At 46.5% G+C, this 18,507-nt stretch overlaps 1 protein-coding gene across 3 annotated transcripts in view; it reads left to right on the plus strand.

Moving 5' to 3' along the window:
* The window catches only part of CMKLR1 (chemerin chemokine-like receptor 1), a 40,728-nt gene continuing 22,221 nt past the window's right edge, over nucleotides 1-18,507 (plus strand). Inside the window, exon 1 of one of the 3 annotated variants that reach the window (XM_081017509.1) lies at nucleotides 1-469. The gene's annotated coding sequence lies outside the window, so the exon portion shown is untranslated. Of the gene's footprint in view, nucleotides 470-6,912; nucleotides 7,068-18,507 lie in introns of those variants that run through there. The other 2 variants (XM_081017510.1, XM_081017508.1) reach the window with 2 other exon arrangements.

An 18,507-nucleotide genomic window follows, 5' to 3' on the forward strand; every position in this document is an offset into this window, starting at 1 on the left:
GCCTATGACTTTCCAGCAGGCTGTTCGCCAGCTTTCCTAGGTCAGTGGGTTACACCCTCTCCTTCCAGCTGCTGATTTAAGGGAAGGAATCCCTGCCAAATTTCTCATCCTGATATTCTGGTGGGGCTTGTTTGTTTCCTTTCGTCTTCTTCTCTTCCTCTGTTCTTTAAAAGGGAGATGAAATGCGCACGTTGTGCCTTCATGACTTCAGTTTAGAGGATCTGTGTGTCCTGGGAGCAGCCACTTCTGAGGATGAAGAGGAGTCCCAAACGCTTTCTGAGCATGTGCAAAGGGCATCGCCTCTGCTGAAGGACTTTCTCTGTTACCAGCTCCTTGAAAAGAGCTTGGAAATGTTCCTTGCTGCCTTGATGCAACGGTTTGGAGAGATCGGTGCAGCTTCTCTTTCTCGTGGGGAAGAAAAGTGTGAGCTACGAGGCAGAAGCGGTGGAAAATTCAACTAATCCCAAAGGTATTTCCTTCTCCTGTTTTGCTTTCATCTAGCAAACTCTGTGTTTAGAGTCAGCTAAAACTTGTAGAACTTGAGGGGCTGGTTCGAAAGAGAGCCCTCTGGAAGTGCTTAGTTGTTCTGTCAGTTTGGCAAGGCCAGTTTTGCTCAGATGGAAAGAAAGAGAATGGATGTTTGAAACGAGGCCATCTCAGTCTTGGGTTTGGATTCTCCCCCTGCCAAATATATATATTTGGGTTTCAGAATTGAATTCTGGTATTTAAAAAGGCTTGTCTCCTGATTGGTTGTGCAAATGAAGTTAGCACAGAATAGTTGACTCAATGCCATTTCAAATAGTTAGCTGATACCATCAAATGTGGTCTGCTGTTAAAAATGCGCTGGAAGCCAGGTGTAGATGTTGAGAATAAAATGCGGCCAGAAAAATATTTGCCACCCGGCTTTGCAGAGGAGAATCTGGGGGAGTCCCCACCCCACCCGGCAACGTAGATTATGCTTCAGCATTCAGCTCTGACATCTGTTCGCCTTGGATTCTGTTCTCCTTTTCTGCCCCCGCTTTCTGCAGAGCTGAACTTCAAACGCCAAGCAAGCACATTTTCTCCTGTTCTGAAGTTCTATGTGGTTGTGAAATAGTTTAATCGGCAATAAACCTCTGGAAGGGGTGTGCGCACCACAGAGACGCAGTGACTTCACTGCGCTGTGTAATCCAAAAACCATTTCCCTACTGAAAGCTGAGACAAGCAGGTGTTGCGAAGGCGTTTTCCACCAGGGTCCAGAGTGCCTGGCTTTGGAGCTGCTTTCGCAACAGAGAATCACAGAACTGGGAGCACCAATAGGTCATTTAGTCCACCTTCTGCCATTTATTTTAAAATAGATATATTACTCATTTACCTTCTTTAACTTGTTAGATATGAGCAAAGTGCTACGAGCTCCACCCCTGCCCCGAAATCACTGGGAATCTTATGCAGTCACTCATGGGCTTCTCCTGAGATGTCCAAAGGAATTGTTGACACACTTCTAAGTAAACTTTCCCCACCTTAAGGACTAGAAACTTATCTTTAAATAAAGAAGCCTCAATGTCAGCTAACTTCAAGCCTTACTTTGGGGCTTCCATTGGTCACTTGAACAGCCATTTTGGGACTAGATATGGACTTGGGGTGCTCCAGAAGGGCTTTCCTGATGTTTGAATTTATTATTGAATGAATCCCGGCCCAGTAGACCTGAAGGAGCGTCTCCACTCCCATCGTTCTGCCCAGACACTGAGGTCCAGCGCTGAGGGCCTTCTGGCGGCTCCCTCCCTGCGAGAAACGAGGTTATAGGGAACCAGGCACAGGGCCTTCTCAGTGGTGTGCCCACCCTGTGGAATGCCCTCCCATCAGATGTCAATGAAATAAACAACTATCTGACTTTTAGAAGACATCTGAAGGCAGCCCTGTTTAGGGAAGTTTTTAATGACTGATGTTTTATTCCAGGCATAGGCAAACTCGGCCCTCCAGATGTTTTGGGACTACAACTCCCATGATCCTAGATAACAGGACCAGTGGTCAGGGATGATGGGAATTGTAGTCCCAAAACATCAGGAGGGCCGAGTTTGCCTGTGCCTGTTTTATTCTGTTTTTAATATTCTGTTGGGAGCCGCCCAGAGTGGCTGGGGAAACCCAGCCGGTTGGGCGGGGTATGTATGTAGGTAAAGGTAAAGGGACCCCTGACCATTAGGTCCAGTCGTGGCCAACTCTGGGGTTGCGGCGCTCATCTCGCTTTACTGGCCGAGGGAGCCGGCGTACAGCTTCCGGGTCACGTGGCCAGCATGACTAAGCCGCTTCTGGCGAACCAGAGCAGTGTATGGAAACGCCGTTTACCTTCCCGCTGGAGTGGTACCTATTTATCTACTTGCACTTTGAGGTGCTTTCGAACTGCTACGTTGGCAGGAGCAGGGACCGAGCAACGGGAGCTCACCCCGTCGTGGTGATTCAAACCACCGACCTTTTGATCGGCAAGTCCTAGGCTCTGTGATTTAACTCACAGCGCCACCTGTGTCCCTATGTATGTATGTATGTATGTATGTATAAATAAATAAAATTTCCCAAGGCAGCTTTTAAATTTATTCCCCCTCCCTCCACCCAACCACTATTGTGTGACGGGGTGGGGAATTAGTGTGCATACTCATGTATGTGAGCATGCATATCTGTGTTTCATAGAACCATAGAATTGTAGAGTTAGAAGGGACTCCAGGGCTCATCTAGTCCAACCCTCTGCAATGCAGAAATCACGAGAGCGGTTTTATTTCTTTTTTCTTTTCTTTTTTTGGGCCTGGAATTGCATTTATTTATTTTTTCAAATAAATTTTTATTGTTTTCTTTAAATAACCTTTTCCCAACATCCATACATTTGTCAAAATATATACCCTTTGACTCTGCCAAGTCCTGACTTCCCTCCATCCCTTCAATTGGTATCACCTGTCGCATTTTTATCGCGTATTTTATTCTTACATCTCTACTATTTTACATTATAGGTTACATTATACTCCATTATACTTCAGTCCTGCTAGAGTCTTTAAGCTTTTACAGTTCTCCTTTAAATACAGTGGTACCTCAGGTTAAGTACTTAATTCATTCCGGAGGTCCGTTCATAACCTGAAACTGTTCTTAACCTGAGGTACCACTTTAGCTAATGGGGCCTCCTGCTGCCGCCGTGTTGCCAGAGCACAATTTCTGTTCTCATCCTGAAGCAAAGTTCTTAACTCGAGGTGCTATTTCTGGGTTAGCGGAGTCTGTAACCTGAAGTGTATGTAACCCGAGGTACCACTGTACTCAATAAATTTATTCAGGTATCTCTGGTCATCCTGGTCCCGGATCCTTCCTGTCAATTTGGCAAATTCCACAAAGTCTGTCATCTTCATCTGCCACCCCGTTATAGTAGGTATGTATTGGTTTTTCCATTTTTGGGCCAGTAGAATCCTTGCGGCAGCTGTGGCATACATAAATAGTCTTCGGTCTTTTATTTTAATTTTCCTTCCATTAGACCGAGCAGAAAAGCCTCCGGTCTTTTGGGAGAGGCATACTTAAATATCTGTTTAAGCTCAGTATAAATTAACTCCCAGAATTTTTTCACCTTGTCACAGGTCCACCACATGTGATAATATTCTCCGTCTACTTCTTTACATTTCCAACATCTTCTATCCCTCTTCCTGTACATTTTAGCCAATTTTGTTGGCGTTAAATGCCATCTGTAAATCATTTTTAATAAGTTCTCTTTCAAAGCCCTACATCCAGTGTATCTGGAACTCTCGTTCCATAATTTTATCCATGCTTCCAATTCAATATTGTGCCCAAAATCTATGAGGGCGTTTTTATTTCTTGCGTGTCCTGTGTGCGATTTATGGGTGTGGCCACGCCCATCTTTGGTTTGGTCACGCCCTCTGCTGAAACATGGCCCCCGGACACTTGGCAAATGGGAAAAGTGGCCCTTGGGTCAGAAAAGTTCCCCCACCTCTCCATGCAGAAAGATTCCCAGTTCAGTTCCAGCATCTATGGCTAAAAGGATGGGGCCGAGGGCATAGCTGTCAAGCGTCCCTTATTTGGAGAGACAGTCCCTTATCCCAGCGCCATGTCCCGCTGCTGTCCCTTATTGATGGATGTCCCTTAAATTTCCCAGGTTTCTAAGGAAGCAGCTCCTCTCCCTCCCTCCCTGCCGGCCAGGGAGGAGGGAGGCTCCAATTGTGTTGTTTGGCTGCCCAGCCCGCCCCCTTCCGGCCTCCTCTCACCAGCCTCAGCCCCTGGGAGCCCCTCCCCACCGGGACCGGCGGGAGCCTCGGGCCCTTCCGCTGTCATCCTCCTCGCGGCCGCCAAACCGAGCGTCTCTGCCTGGGGCTTCCCCTCTGCCCGTTGCCGCTGCTCCCGCTTCCGCTAGGCCGTACTGCGGCTGTGCCGCCGAAGGACCCGGATAAGATGGGCAGCTGAGGAGCCTTGAGAGGAGAGCGAGGGCAACCATAGAGAAAGCAGTTCAAAGAGAGGAGGAAGAGGAGGAGGCGGAGGCGCGGGCAGGTGTTCCAAGGGCTACAAGGGAAGGACCGCAAGCGCTTCTCCCATAGATTTGTAGTGGTAGACTAGCATAGATGGTCTGATCTGAGGGTTTGCTTCGGGCGCTATTTCCCCCCCTCCTCCCTCCCCGCCTGATGGAATTGAGAGCTGCAGATGGAGCACAAGAGAAAAGATACAGAACTGCAGCAGCATCTTCGTAGCTTGGACTTCATTTTGCGCGAAAAGTGGTTGCTGCTTGTAGTTATTTAATTGCAGTGTTTCATCAGCTGGTGTCTTGAGCAGCAACCTCTGGAAACGAAGGGCTAAAAACCGGCGCTGCTCTCCCAAATTATCTGGTCCCTTTTAACTTCGTATTTCAGCTGGTTGACTAAAATCCCTTATTTGGGCTGCTGGTCCCTTATTTTCAAGGCTGCTGGTCCCTTATTTTCAAATCTGTAAGTTGACAGCTATGGCAGAGGGAGATGTCAAGATGCTGGAAAAGTCATTGCCATAAGAACAGAGGGAGCGGTGTTACACTGAAACAGACTATTGGTCCACCTTGCTCCTTATTTTCTGCTGTCTTGCTGTGTCTGTCCAGGATCTCAGACATTAACTGCCCCAAATACATCCTCGTGTATGACTCATGACATTCTTCAGCAAAAAAAGGAAAAGGAAAAGTTTCTATTCCTGGAGGTTTCTAGCATCCTGTAGTCGTCATTGGTTGGAGAAAGCGGAAAGCATTGGTTGTGCATCTGGTGGGTTTCTCAAATGCTGGCACCAGAGTCAGCCTTGTCGCAGAGAGAACGCAGGAAGCCGGCCTTCTATCAGGCCAGCCTGTTTCCTACGCAGCCCAGGATTTACTCAGACTAGCAGCCACTCTCCAGAGCCTCTGGCTGCTGTTTAGGGAGGGGTGACTCTGCCAGATGCAGTTTCTCATTTCCCCAGCCTTAAGTTCAGCTCTCCACATCAGGTCATGAATCGTTCCCCCTCCCCTTCTTCTCAAAGTCCTCAGGAAATCTCACCAGCGTTTTAGTGTGAATCTGAAATATACTTTTCATTCAGCTCATAGTGGTGAGGAGGAATGGAAGTTCCCCCAGAATGTCTGCTTTATATACAGTGGTACCTCGGGTTAAGTACTTAATTCGTTCTGGAGGTCCGTTCTTAACCTGAAACTGTTCTTAACCTGAGGTACCACTTTAGCTAATGGGGCCTCCTGCTGCTGCCGCGCCGCCGGAGCACGATTTCTGTTCTCATCCTGAAGCAAAGTTCTTAACCCGAGGTACTATTTCTGGGTTAGCGGAGTCTGTAACCTGAAGCGTCTGTAACCTGAAGCGTATGTAACCCGAGGTACCACTGCACATTATTTACACAATGCGCCCCACGTGATTGGCTAATTACGGGATTCACCTGTAGGCCAATCAGGTTGCGGATTCACTTCCACCTGGAGCTGGATTGGGTAGCTCCTGTGGACCAATCAGACTGCTGCATTCTGGACCCTATTGTGCTAGGACCAATCAGACTGTTGCATTCTGGACCCTATTGTTCTAGGACCAATTAGACTGCTGCCTTTTGGATCCTATTCAACTCAGTACATAACAGATTCCCTCCTAATATACATACTTTTGCAGACCTTTCAAGTGTTGCTATTTTCCAGGGGCCGTTCCAGATTTACAGAAGCCGTCCTGGTTTCTGATTTGATCCCAGAATTTCCCACCTTTTCCATAGGACATCCCTATTTTCATTGGATAAATGTTGGAGGGTATGGAGTTATGAGACCCCCGAGCCAAGGAGATAAGTAACTATACAACTTTTAGAAGACATCTGAACGCAGCCCTGTAGAGGGAAATTTTTTTCCTTCGTGTTTAATGTCTTATTATGTTTCTATATACAGTGGTACCTCAGGTTACATATGCTTCAGGTTACAGACTCCGCTAACCCAGAAATAGTGCTTCAGGTTAAGAACTTTGCTTCAGGATGAGAACAGAAATCGTGCTCCGGCGGCAGCATATTTTCTTTGCATTTCCAGCAGGTATTTGTACTTGTCTTATACATTTTAGCTAACTTAAAGTAAAGGTAAAGGGACCCCTGACCATTAGGTCAACATACAACATGCCGAGAATTTCAAATCAATTTCCCATAACCTTTCCCAATTCTGAAAATTGAATATTGTGCCCTAAATCCCCCGCCCAGTGTAAACATTGGCTGTGTCTTCTGGTGTGGACAACTGGTTGGTGACCCAAAGAACCCTGCTTGCTGTCCGACGAGGCCAGAACTTGCCCCTTGCAGCAAAGATGCTGACCATAGCCTCTTTTTGTAGAAGTGAGACGACATCCCTGCGATGGCTGATGCAGCTGACTTTGCATGACAGCTGTGGAAGGAAGGAAGACTTCACCACAATTTCTTAGAATAATAAAGCCACTTCCTCACTGAGATGCCAGTACCAGCGGAGGGCACTTCAGCAGTCCTCATAAGAAATGCTGGTTTCATTCAAACGCAGTTGGCCAACTCTGAGCAGCTGTTGATATAGCCCAGGATCAATTTCTCTGAAGGGTGGACCCAGGAGACTGGCATTTTCCTCACTGTAGGTAAGCTGATTTTCCATCTCACCTCCATCTATTCTAGGATTCATGTGATGATGGGCTGGCCTGATCCTGATCCTGGTGGCCTCACAGGAGCTAGAGATTTGGGGTTGGTGTCCAAAAGGGAAAGAAAAGGGTCCCCAACCTGTGGCCCATGGGCCAGAAGCGGCCCATAGCAGCCGTTTAACCGGCCCCTGAGCTGTTCCCAAACTGAGCCGCCCACTTGATGAGTCCCTGCGCGCTGCACTAAACCAGTGGAAGGGACTCTCTTCCGCGGCTCTGGAAATTGCTTACATAGAGACCTACACTGGCTCCCAGTACATTTCCGAGCACAATTCAAAGTGTTGGTGCTGACCTTTAAAGCCCTAAACAGCCTCGGTCCTGTATACCTGAAGGAGCGTCTCCACCCCCATCGTTCAGTCCGGACACTGAGGTCCAGCTCCAAGGGCCTTCTGGTGGTTCCCTTGCTGCGAGAAGCCAAGTTACAGGGAACCAGGCAGAGGGCCTTCTCGGTGGTGGCGCCCGCCCTGTGGAATGCCCTCCCACCAGATGTCAAAGAGAAAAATAATTACCAAACTTCTAGAAGACATCTGAAGGCAGCCCTGTTTAGGGAAGCTTTTAAAGTTTAATAGGTTATTGTATTTTACTGTTTTGTTGGAAGCTGCCCAGAGTGGCTAGGGAAACCCAGCTAGATGGGCAGGGTATAAATAATAAATTATTATTATTATTATTATTATTATTATTATTATTATTATATACCCAGACGCTGGAAATCGCTTCTGCACAGACATAATTTTCGGCGTCTGGGCATGCACAGAAGCGATTTCCGGCGCCGTGGACATAAGCAGACACAATTTCCGGCATCGCGGTTCACCGGCCCAACCCATGGAGTATCTCTGTGGGAGTGATCCGGCCCATGCCTTGCTGACCCCTGCTATAGAAAATGGTAACATTGGGCATTTGTTGGTGTCCCAATATACCCCCCCCCCCCCGGTATTTCAGCATTCCAACTTTGCATTCCCACTTTGCCTGAAGCACCTAAGACGTTTAGACAAAGCAGGAAATGATTTTCCATTTCCATCCCCTGCCTCTCAGGGGTTCAAGGGATCTCACTGAGAACAGCACGGCCAACAGCCCTTCAAATCTCAGGCCAAGGCTGCCACTATCAGAAGAGAGGATAGCTTGAGGCAAGACACATGCTTTGTATATTAGTTCAATCCTTTGGCATTTATGGCAGAAATCTCAGAGAGCAGTGCTAGGAAAGTCCATTTCCTTGGGGATGTTGAAGAACTGTTTTCTATTTTATTTTATTTTTATTTTTATTCCCCCCCCCCCATTCTTTATGATCACACTTTCATCCAGGGATGTCGAATAACTTACAAAAAAAACACACATTCAGTCGAAAATCTAACAATGACATGCATCAAAAAGTATATACTGTTATGTATAACTAAACCACAGAGCCTAGGACTTGCTGATCAGAAGGTCGGCGGTTCAAATCCCCACAACGGGGTGAGCTCCCGTTGCTCGGTCCCTGCTCCTGCCAACCTAGCAGTTCGAAAGCACGTCAAAGTGCAAGTAGATAAATAGGTACCACTCCGGTGGGAAGGTAAACGGCGTTTCCGTGTGCTGCGCTGGTTTGCCAGACACGGCTTGGTCATGCTGGCCACATGACCCGGAAGCTGTACACCGGCTCCCTCAGCCAATAAAGCGAGATGAGCGTCGCAACCCCAGAGTCGGTCACAACTGGACCTAATGGTCAGGGGTCCCTTTACCTTTATAACTAATAGGAGGATGATTTTGAAGAACTGTTTTGTCCCACAGAAGACGATGCTAGGTCACATGGACCAAAGGTCCTAGTCCAGTGTGCAAAGCATCTTAGTAGGCAATGCTATCACTTCTAGATCCAACCCTCTCATTCCTGGTCCCTTTGGCATTGACTGATGGACCCATCCAAGGACTCTCTACTGTCAAATTTCACAGAATCATGGAATTGTTGAGCTGGAAGGGTCATCTAGAGCAGGTAACAGAGCTTAAAAAAATCCCTTACCTCTGTTTAAAAACCTCCAAGGAGGAAGAAATCTCCAAAGTCCATTCCACTGTCAATTAGTTCTTACCCTCCGAAAGTTCTTCCCAATGTTTCATTGGAATCGTCTTTCTTGAATCTATCGGTTCAGGTCCTTGCCTCCGGTGTAGCACAAAAACAAGCTTGCTTCATCTTCCATGTGACAGCCCTTTAGATATTTGAAAATATTTCTTTTTTATATTCTTGGTTGAAGTTTTTTCTCAGCACTTTGGCTGAGAAGAAGAGTGGTTTTCTTTTTCTCTTTTTTGGGGGGGACGAGGGGGACGGGAATATGTAACCGGATCCCTTCACTTAAGTCAGATGGCTTGTGATCCAAAATCACCACAACTGCAGCTTACCCCTTTAAATAATGCTTTGCTCTCCTAAATTAGTTCTTCATCTCTCCCACATAACCGTTTCCCCTTACGAAAAGGTCCTTCAAATATCAAAAGGTTCCATGAGCTTGAACTGAATGTTTGCCCAATTAGATATTTTGATTTAAAAGTAGTGTGGATGAAAATGTCTGTTTTGGTATCTCTCAGTGTCTTATTTCTCCCATATTACGTTCTCATTTCTCCTGTATTAAGTTTAGTCTTAATAATTTCTCCCGTATTAAGTTTGTCTGCACAAAAATGTGTACGAATATTCATGAACATTTCTACTAATATTTTTAATGCAATTTGCTTAATATTGCAAGCAATTTTTTCTTAATACGATTCTTACAAAAAAAAGAAAGATGCTCAGATAAATACTTCCATATTGTCTCAAAGTTTTTTTTGGAGGCACAGGGCGGGAGTGTAATGAAAAACTGAAAATAAATTGAGATGTGAATGTTAGAAATTATGTTAATATAAGCCAATACGAAAGATGTGCATATGAAAAATGGGAAGTTGGTGGAAAGAAAGAGGTGTGTGGGAACAGATTTAAATTCCGTACACTTTTTTTGTTTTTGTTTAGAGAACTGCATTGCAAAATTTGGAGAAGCGTATGGCTGCCTTTCGGTTTGCGAGTTGGTTTGGGAAGTTTGAATTAGGTCACTTTGTGTTAGAATGCAAATTTCTGAACAAATTTCTGCTCCATCCCTAGTGTCACAAGGGAGGACTATTTCCTAAAACTCACTACAGTTATGTACAAATTCACTCTCTTCGTTAAAAATGAAAGAAAAAGAAGTTTTGTTTACTGCCCCTTAGTTTCTGGTCTGCTGCTGCCCCATTTTATCTGGAATGTCTTTCTCTTGTTGAGAAGTCTTTGAGAACTTTGTATCGGAAGTTCCTGGCCATTGAGAAGCCACTTGTAGGGATGGTAAGTGGGGCATTCCCAAGGCCTCCCAACCCCCCGCTGTGGGTCATCAGCATATTAAAGGTAAAGGTAAAGGGACCCCTGACCATTAGGTCCAGTCGTGGCCGACTCTGGGATTGCGGCGCTCATCTCGCTTTATTGGCCGAGGGAGCCGGCGTACAGCTTCCGGGTCATGTGGCCAGCATGACTAAGCCGCTTCTGGCAAACCAAAGCAGTGCACGGAAACGCCATTTACCTTCCTGCTGGAGTAGTACCTATTTATCTACTCGCACTTCGATGGCAGGAGCAGGGACCGAGCAACAGGAGCTCACCCCGTCGTGGGGATTCGAACCGCCGACCTTCTGATTGGCAAGCCCTAGGCTCTGTGGTTTAACTCACAGCGCCACCCATGTCCCATCAGCATATTACTTACAAAATAATAATAATAATAATAATAATAATAATAATAATAAATTATTTATACCCCTCCCATCTGGCTGAGTTTCCCCAGCCACTCTGGGCGGCTCACAATCGAGTGTTAAAAACAATACAGCATTAAATATTAAAAACTTCCCTAAACATACTCCAAAACTCTGGATAACCCAATTCAGTCGTTTCATGTAGATGTTAGGCTTAGGGATTTGACAGGGAATAAAATCAAACCCTGAAGTCTCCATTGGGTGGAATAACACTCCCCAAGCGTCACCCTCTGGAAACAACCACCCAAGTAGGACCAGAATCGCTGCAAAGCGGTGCGGTGCTACCCACCCTTACAGTACCGGATTTACATATAAGCTAAACAAGCTATCATTTAGGGCCCCACTTTCTTGGGGGCCCCAAAAAAGTTTAAAGAAAAAACAAACCTGGATGTACATTTCCAAAATATAAGTTAAAAAACAAATAAAATAAAACCTACATGCAGCAACAGTGTTTTGTGTTGTGTAGGCTCCTATGATGTAAGTAATGGGCCCCATCTGCTAGCCTGCTCCCAAAAATATCACTGGTTTGCCCATTTCTATATATAGGGTGCCTAAATTCTGCATGGATGGGTTGCGTGGCAACATGTGCAAATGGCTTTAGATACCTATTAGGTCCATAAATTACCATATAGCATATATTCAACACACAAAAACCAGCAACCATTTGTTGTTGACAAAGGACAGCTGGACATATAAAGGGCCCCATTACGTTCAGTAGCTTAGGGTCTCATCAAACCTAAATCCGGCCCTGCACCCCTAACTCGGACAGTCACTCCAGAAGGATCACATGGCTGATGGTATCGAAAGCCGCTGAGAGGTCAAGGAGAATTAACAAGGTCACATTTCTCCTCTGTCTTCCAACAGAGGGCACAGTAGACCTTGCAAAGCTGATTAGCAATACTGTCTTCAAGGGCAGCCCCATGTAAATTGGATTACAGTAATCTAGTTAGAAGGCTACTAGGCTATGGCAAGGCTGTCTCAGTCCAGGCTACAAATTTGCTCCTTCGAGGAGAGTGTGACGCATTATGGAACAGGCTGTTTAGCTAATTCCCAGACAGGTTAACCACCTGCCCACAACATCTCTTTCTTTTTATCAGGATTTATTCTGAAAGATTTCCTTCAAAGTCCCCCTCTAAAGACAGCGAAACTGAGGCGAGGTTTGGCGTGACTTACTGAAATCCCCCTGCTATTTCCTGGTGAAAGTCCAATTTCTTTAAGGTCAGGACTTTTTTTCTTTTGTGCAATACAAAAGACTCCTCACATTTCAGTGTGAAGGGATGGAAAGGTTAAGAAAGAAAGAACGAAGCAAAAAAAAAAAAATTGCTTGTGGGGATTTTCTTTTGCAGAAGTGAAAACAATGTATTTGCAATGGTTAGACCAGGAAAGCAAAACAAATGGAGGGGGGGGAATGAAGGAAGTGTAGAGATTTGTGGAAGGTTGGCAGCCACGATGATTTCAATTCTCTCCTTGTTTGCGTAGCTAAAAGGACATCTGTTCATAGTTCCCTCTTGCAGATTTCTCAGGGAGCGTTTTCATCAGGGCTCTGGCATTGAGGAAACGAGAGTTTCCTCATTTAACATCAACATGTTGTGTTCGGATTTCAGCCCTGTGACTCTGGAGGATTTAGACACACATGGAGGAAGAAAGTGTTGGAAGCAGTTTTCAACCAGCTGTGCGTTTTTAACGGCTTTTGTGGGGGTCAAGGCTTGCGCAAAAGAGTAAGCCCATTTTGTCAAGAGAGCTGGAGACGGTTTGAAAGAGGGATTGCCACTTGCGGTGTGAATACTCTTCCTGCTTTTGATACTCTGGTAAACAGGTCTGCCTGACTTTTAAAGTGTTTCCGAAGCCTCGATGGAAGGAGACAGTGGGATGAAAGAAATGTATTTTCGCGTGCGCCCAGTCGCCAAGTGTCGCGCAACTCCAGGGTTTCCTAGAGATTAGTGTCTATTGGAATGAAGGTCACTGGTTTGATTGATATTATTTTATTGCATTTTTCTGCTGCTTTTCGTTCAAATGAATCTCAAGGCGGCTTACAAACAATAAACAACATCAACATCAGAAATGCAGCATAAATCGTGCGGAATAGTTAACAAGTCATTGATAAAGCAGTTGCAATCTATAAAACCCTGTTAACCAAACAGCAGCTGAAAAATAATCTGAATATCACAATGACAGCAAAAGTCACATCATCAGAACATAGAACCATAGAATTGTAGAGTTCGACTCATCTAGTCCAATGCAGGAATCTCAGCTAAAGCATCCATTGTAGGTGGCCACCCAACCTCTGCTTAAAAACCTCCGAAAAAGGAGTCTGCAACCTCCCATGGGAGACAATTCTACTGTTAAACAGCTTTTACTGTCAGAAAGTTATTCCTGATGTTTAGTCGTAATCTCCTTTCTTGCAACTTGAAGCCTTTGTTTGAGTCCTACCCTCCAGAGCAGGAGAAAATAAGCTTTATTATTTTTTGCATATATATACAACCTGAACATAAGAGTACAGCATTCACACAGCAAGAGCTCTTATCTCCCCATTAATTTTCCAGGGGAGCCCCAAGCCATAGCTTTGGGTCTAGCACACAGCAAGACATGCCTCTGTCTCCCCAGCATCCAGAATCAGCCAAAACTCTCTCACAAACACACAGAACTCCTTTCTGGCTCCTTTCCTAGGATGACTTGGCATCCCGCCAGGTGAGGCGGGAAAAGGCCCACCCATTTGTCTCTATGGCAACAGAGCAGCCTCTTTGGATATAGTAAATGGCAGAACTTAACTGGCCAGCCAAAGCCATTACCTTAACAAAGGAACTGGTATGACTGGTTTGGCAGCCTCTTCTGCTGGATTCGAAACATTTCTGGATTGGCTTGGAAAAGACCCAAGCATCATCCAGCCTGACCCACAACCCTATAAGGTAAAGGTAAAGGGACCCCTGACCATTAGGTCCAGTCGTGGCCGACTCTGGGGTTGCGGCGCTCATCTCGCTTTATTGGCCAAGGGAGCCGGCGTACAGCTTCCGGGTCATGTGGCCAGCATGACTAAGCCGCTTCTGGCAAACCAGAGCAGCACACGGAAACGCCGTTTACCTTCCCGCTGGAGTGGTACCTATTTATCTACTTGCACTTTGACATGCTTTAGAACTGCTAGGTTGGCAGGGACCGAGCAATGGGAGCTCACCCCATCACGGGGATTCGAACCACAGACCTTCTGATCGGCAAGTGCTAGGCTCTGTGGTTTAACCCACAGCACCACCCGCGTCCTATAGGAAGTGATGCCTCCTCTCAAACCACTTTCAAGCGGGGTAGGACCATAGCTGGGGGCAGAGCAGCTGTGCAATGGTCTGCAAGGATGCCCACCACTGCAAAGGGGTGATGGGCCAAGGAAAGTGATGGGTCAACTTCTTGGAAGGCAAGAAGTGTGGGCATTCAGCACCATGGATAGCACTCTTGCAGTTGAGGTCAGGCATACAAGTTGCCTCAGCAAGACCTGGGTTTTATAGCAGGGCTAAGTATGGAGGCCTCACCACTTAAAAAAATTCCCCTGGCAAGTTAAAGAACTGGTGTTTTCTTTCACAGCCACTGGTTCCCTTGAAGTAATGGTAATGGTGTTTTCAGCTGTGGAAATCTCTTCCTGGGACTTTCTTGGTCTCCCAAGAGTCTGGTAGCAGAGGTGTCTCATTGGGGCTGAAGGGAAGGAAGCGGGCTTCTGGAGCCCCCAAACCTATATGCGGCAAATTAGGAAGTGGACTCATCTCTTCCTCCTCTAAAGAGGAATTGCTGGAGAACTCTGCCTCCAGAGTCCTGATCTGGGGCGATGACAACCTGCTTTATGTGCTGAAGGTTCCAGTTTCAAATCCTGGCATCTCCCATTAAAGAGGACCCAGAAGCAGGTCATGGGAAAGGCCTCTCTGTGCCTGAGACCCTGGACACCCGCTGCCAGTCAGTGCAGGTAATACTGGCCAAAATAGGGCAATGGTCAGAGTTGGTAGAAGGCAGCTTGATTGTAGCTTTCTTTAAAAATGAACGGCTTCAGCCTGAAAGAGTCTGATCCTTAACTCTCTATGTAGCAACGTCAAACATCCTAAGGGATGGCAGGCTTTCAGTATGGAACACCTGGCTGGTCAGAATAATGGGCATGTTAGGAACACAGTATTCAGGAAGTCAGTGACTAGCACTTGCTGTGGGAGACTTAAGATGATGGAACAGAAGAACATTAGTCTTGAACTGGTTCTGGGAGCTGCCCTCACCCTGGCTCTGGGCATCATCAGCCATTGTGGATGCCAGGCTGATGCTAATGGGCAGTCCCTATACAGCACAGAAATCGGGGGAGATGGAAACCACAGTGAGATGGAAACCAGAGAGTGGCACTCATGTTATGTGATGGTTTCCCTTCTTGGAAGGTGATGCTGGCTGGTCTATAAAACAGAGGTCAGGTCTACCCCATCTGTAAATTTAAAGGCTTTTTGGTGCAAGAGTGCATCATTGGTCACCAGTGTGGAGCAAGAGAAGTGATCAGGGCTGGCTGGGTCTATTCTCTAAAGGTCAATATGTCCAAACCAGCTGTGGAGACTGTTGCAGCTGTTTGTTAACTGGGGTGTGTTTGCTGCTCCAAGGAAATGCTTTTGGCTCCATAACTGTCCCAGGATGGATCCAGGGTCCAGCTTCTCCACATGCCAAGCCTTTTGCAGGCTAGGCAAAGGGGGGGGGGAGGGGACACAAGATTTTTGGCATGAAGAACATCTGTGACTTTTTGTGTGTCCTCCTTCTCCTCTCGGCCACCTACTCAAAATGTGTGCTGCATTTGTACTGAGCAGGCAGTTAACAGAAAGATCATGGCAGAAAAGGCCCTTTTCTTCCAATGGCAGATAGTAGTCCCAAAAACTCTGCATCAACGTGCCCCAAATTCTGCATCAACGTGCCCCAAATTCTGCAGCCAAATTGACTCTAGGTAAAGGTAAAGGGAACTCTGACTGTTAGGTCCAGTCATGGACGACTCTGGGGTTGCAGCGCTCATCTTGCTTTATTGGCCAAGGGAGCCGGCGTACAGCTTCCGGGTCATATGGCCAGCATGACTAAGCCGCTTCTGGCGAACCAGGGCAGCACATGGAAACACCATTTACCTTCCCGCCGGAGTGGTACCTATTTATCTACTTGCACTTTGACGTGCTTCCGAACTGCTAGGTTGGCAGGAGCAGGAACAGAGCAACAGGAGCTCACCCCATTGCAGGGATTCAAACTGCCGACCTTCTGATTGGCAAGCCCTAGGCTCTGTGGTTTAACCCACAGCGCCACCTGCGTCAAGTTGACTCTAGAAATAGTTAATTCACAAGGACATCAACTCTTCATTAGTAGTTGTTGGGAGGTTTTTTTGGGGGGAAGGGGATTCCCAGTGCTGAACCTGAGACACCTGTTCATCCTGTATTTAGACTGCAGGAAAAACTCTGGTCCTCCTAATCTTGCTGGACCCCATCAGCCCCAGGCAGCATAGCCAATGGTGAGGGATGAAGGGAGCTGTAAGGCTTCTTCTTCTTCTTCTTCTTCTTCTTCTTCTTCTTCTTCTTCGTCTTCGTCTTCGTCTTCGTCTTCTTCTTCTTCTGCGATCACTCGTAGTAAGATTGTCTTCCATCAACACAGTTTTAACAGTGAGTCCGTAAGTGACTTTGGAGGCCAATTCTGGATCCACATGTCCTTCCACAGTGGGGACATAGGTTTCCAGGAGGGAGTTGATCACGGTGTGGATTTGCCAAGCGTGCCTTCCTCTTAGCACATTTCTCCCTTGCGTTCTGAGTTTGAGCATCTTCAAAGCCCATTATACCTTTGGTAAAGGCTGTTCTCCGACTGGAGCGCTCGCAGGCCAGTGTTCCCCAGTTGTCGGTGTTTATCCTACATTTTTAAAGATTTGCCTCGGGAGAGTCTTTAAACCTCTTTTGTTGACCACCAGCATTACGCTTTCCATTTTTAAGTTCGGAATAGAGCAGTTGCTTTGGAAGACGATGATCAGGCACGCACACAACAGTCCAACGAAGTTGATGCTGAAAAATCATTGCTTCGATGCTGGTGATCTTTGCTTCTTCCAGTACACTGGCATTAGTTTGCCTGTCTTCCCAAGTGATGTGTAATTTTATTTTGTTTTTAACATCTGGAGGTCCACAAGTTCCTCAGTCCTGGCTTAGATCATCATGGAACCAGAACAGTTTGTCCCGACATCCACAGAGAAAGCTGAGCAAGGGTGGACACCCCCACATGAAAGGGCAACCAGAACCAGATCATCTGTGAAAATGAACTCAGCGTGTTCTCCAATTCCAGCACAAGACTTATTTCCTGAGCGGTGGGCAATATAAGAATCATCAGGGATTTATTTCCCCCCATTGGATGCATTCTCAGCTTGATTCTGCAGGAGATGTCCTTAGCGAAGACTTTTTTTTGAACACTCACTGCAGACAGTGGATAAGAGCAAAGAAGGAGCCCAGCCTGCTCCAGGGGTTTCTGACATTCCCTTCATCTTCTGTCATTTTGCTATATTGGCTGCTATTAATTTTAGCATTGCTTCCACTCTGCAGATGGTAAAAGAGGCCAATAAAAAAACACCTGCTGGTTTCTGCATAGAGTACAGTGTCAAAGATCTGCCTTCGATCTGCCACCTTCTAAAGGTCTGCCTTTAGCAATTGAAGCTCAGAGACATGCAATGGAGCAAACAGATTCCCATGCATGGAAAGAGTGCATCTCAAACACCAGACTTTGCACCACCACCACTGCCACCCAACAGCTCACATTTCGCCTACAGAAGACTGAGGGCTTAGCCACCCTTACCTTTTGCCCTGCTCTTTCCAGGCACAGGTCCTTACTCTAAAGCTCCATGTTTGACTTTAAAGCTCCATGTCTGCACCCCAGAGCTCTCCTTGCAAAAACCTGCTCTTTAAAGCTGATGTGCAACAAATGACAATTTGGGTTTTCGGAGGATTGCCATTTGCTCCAGTTCAGCTTTAGAGAGTGGGTTTTCATGGGGAAAGTGTGAACAGTGCAAGGAAAGCATAAAGGTAGGTAAACATGGATAAGCCCCAAGAGGTGATGTGATAGACATCTTCAAATACAGTGGTACCTCGGGTTACATGCGCTTCAGCTTACATAGCTTCAGGTTACAGACTCCATTAACCCAGAAATAGTACCTTGGGTTAAGAACTTTGCTTCAGGACGAGAACAGAAATTGTGCTCTGGTGGTACATCAGCAGTGGGAGGCCCCATTAGCTAAAGTGGTACTTCAGGTTAAGAACAGTTTCAGGTTAAGAACAGACCTCTGGAACGAATTAAGTACTTAACCCAAGGTACCACTGTACATGGTTCTACCCCTCCTCATGAAATCTCCACAACAACCCTCTGGAGTAGGTTAGGCAGAAAGGCTGTGACTGGACCATGGTCACCCTGTGAGCTTCATGGGCAAGTTGGAATTTGAACCCAGGTCTCTCCCAGGTCGAGGTCTGATGCTGTAACCACTACACCTCAATATATTGGCTCAGTCTGTGCTCTAGACACAGCATTCCCTGTCCCTTCCATTCCTCTGTTGCCCCATCTTGGACACACCTGAAGGCATCAAGCCACCTTTGCCTCCTTCCGCGACCGCCCTCTGTCCCTGGAG

This window comes from Podarcis pityusensis (assembly GCF_964106645.2).
Source record: "Podarcis pityusensis genome assembly, chromosome: 8".
Taxonomy (NCBI): Eukaryota; Metazoa; Chordata; class Lepidosauria; order Squamata; family Lacertidae; genus Podarcis; species Podarcis pityusensis.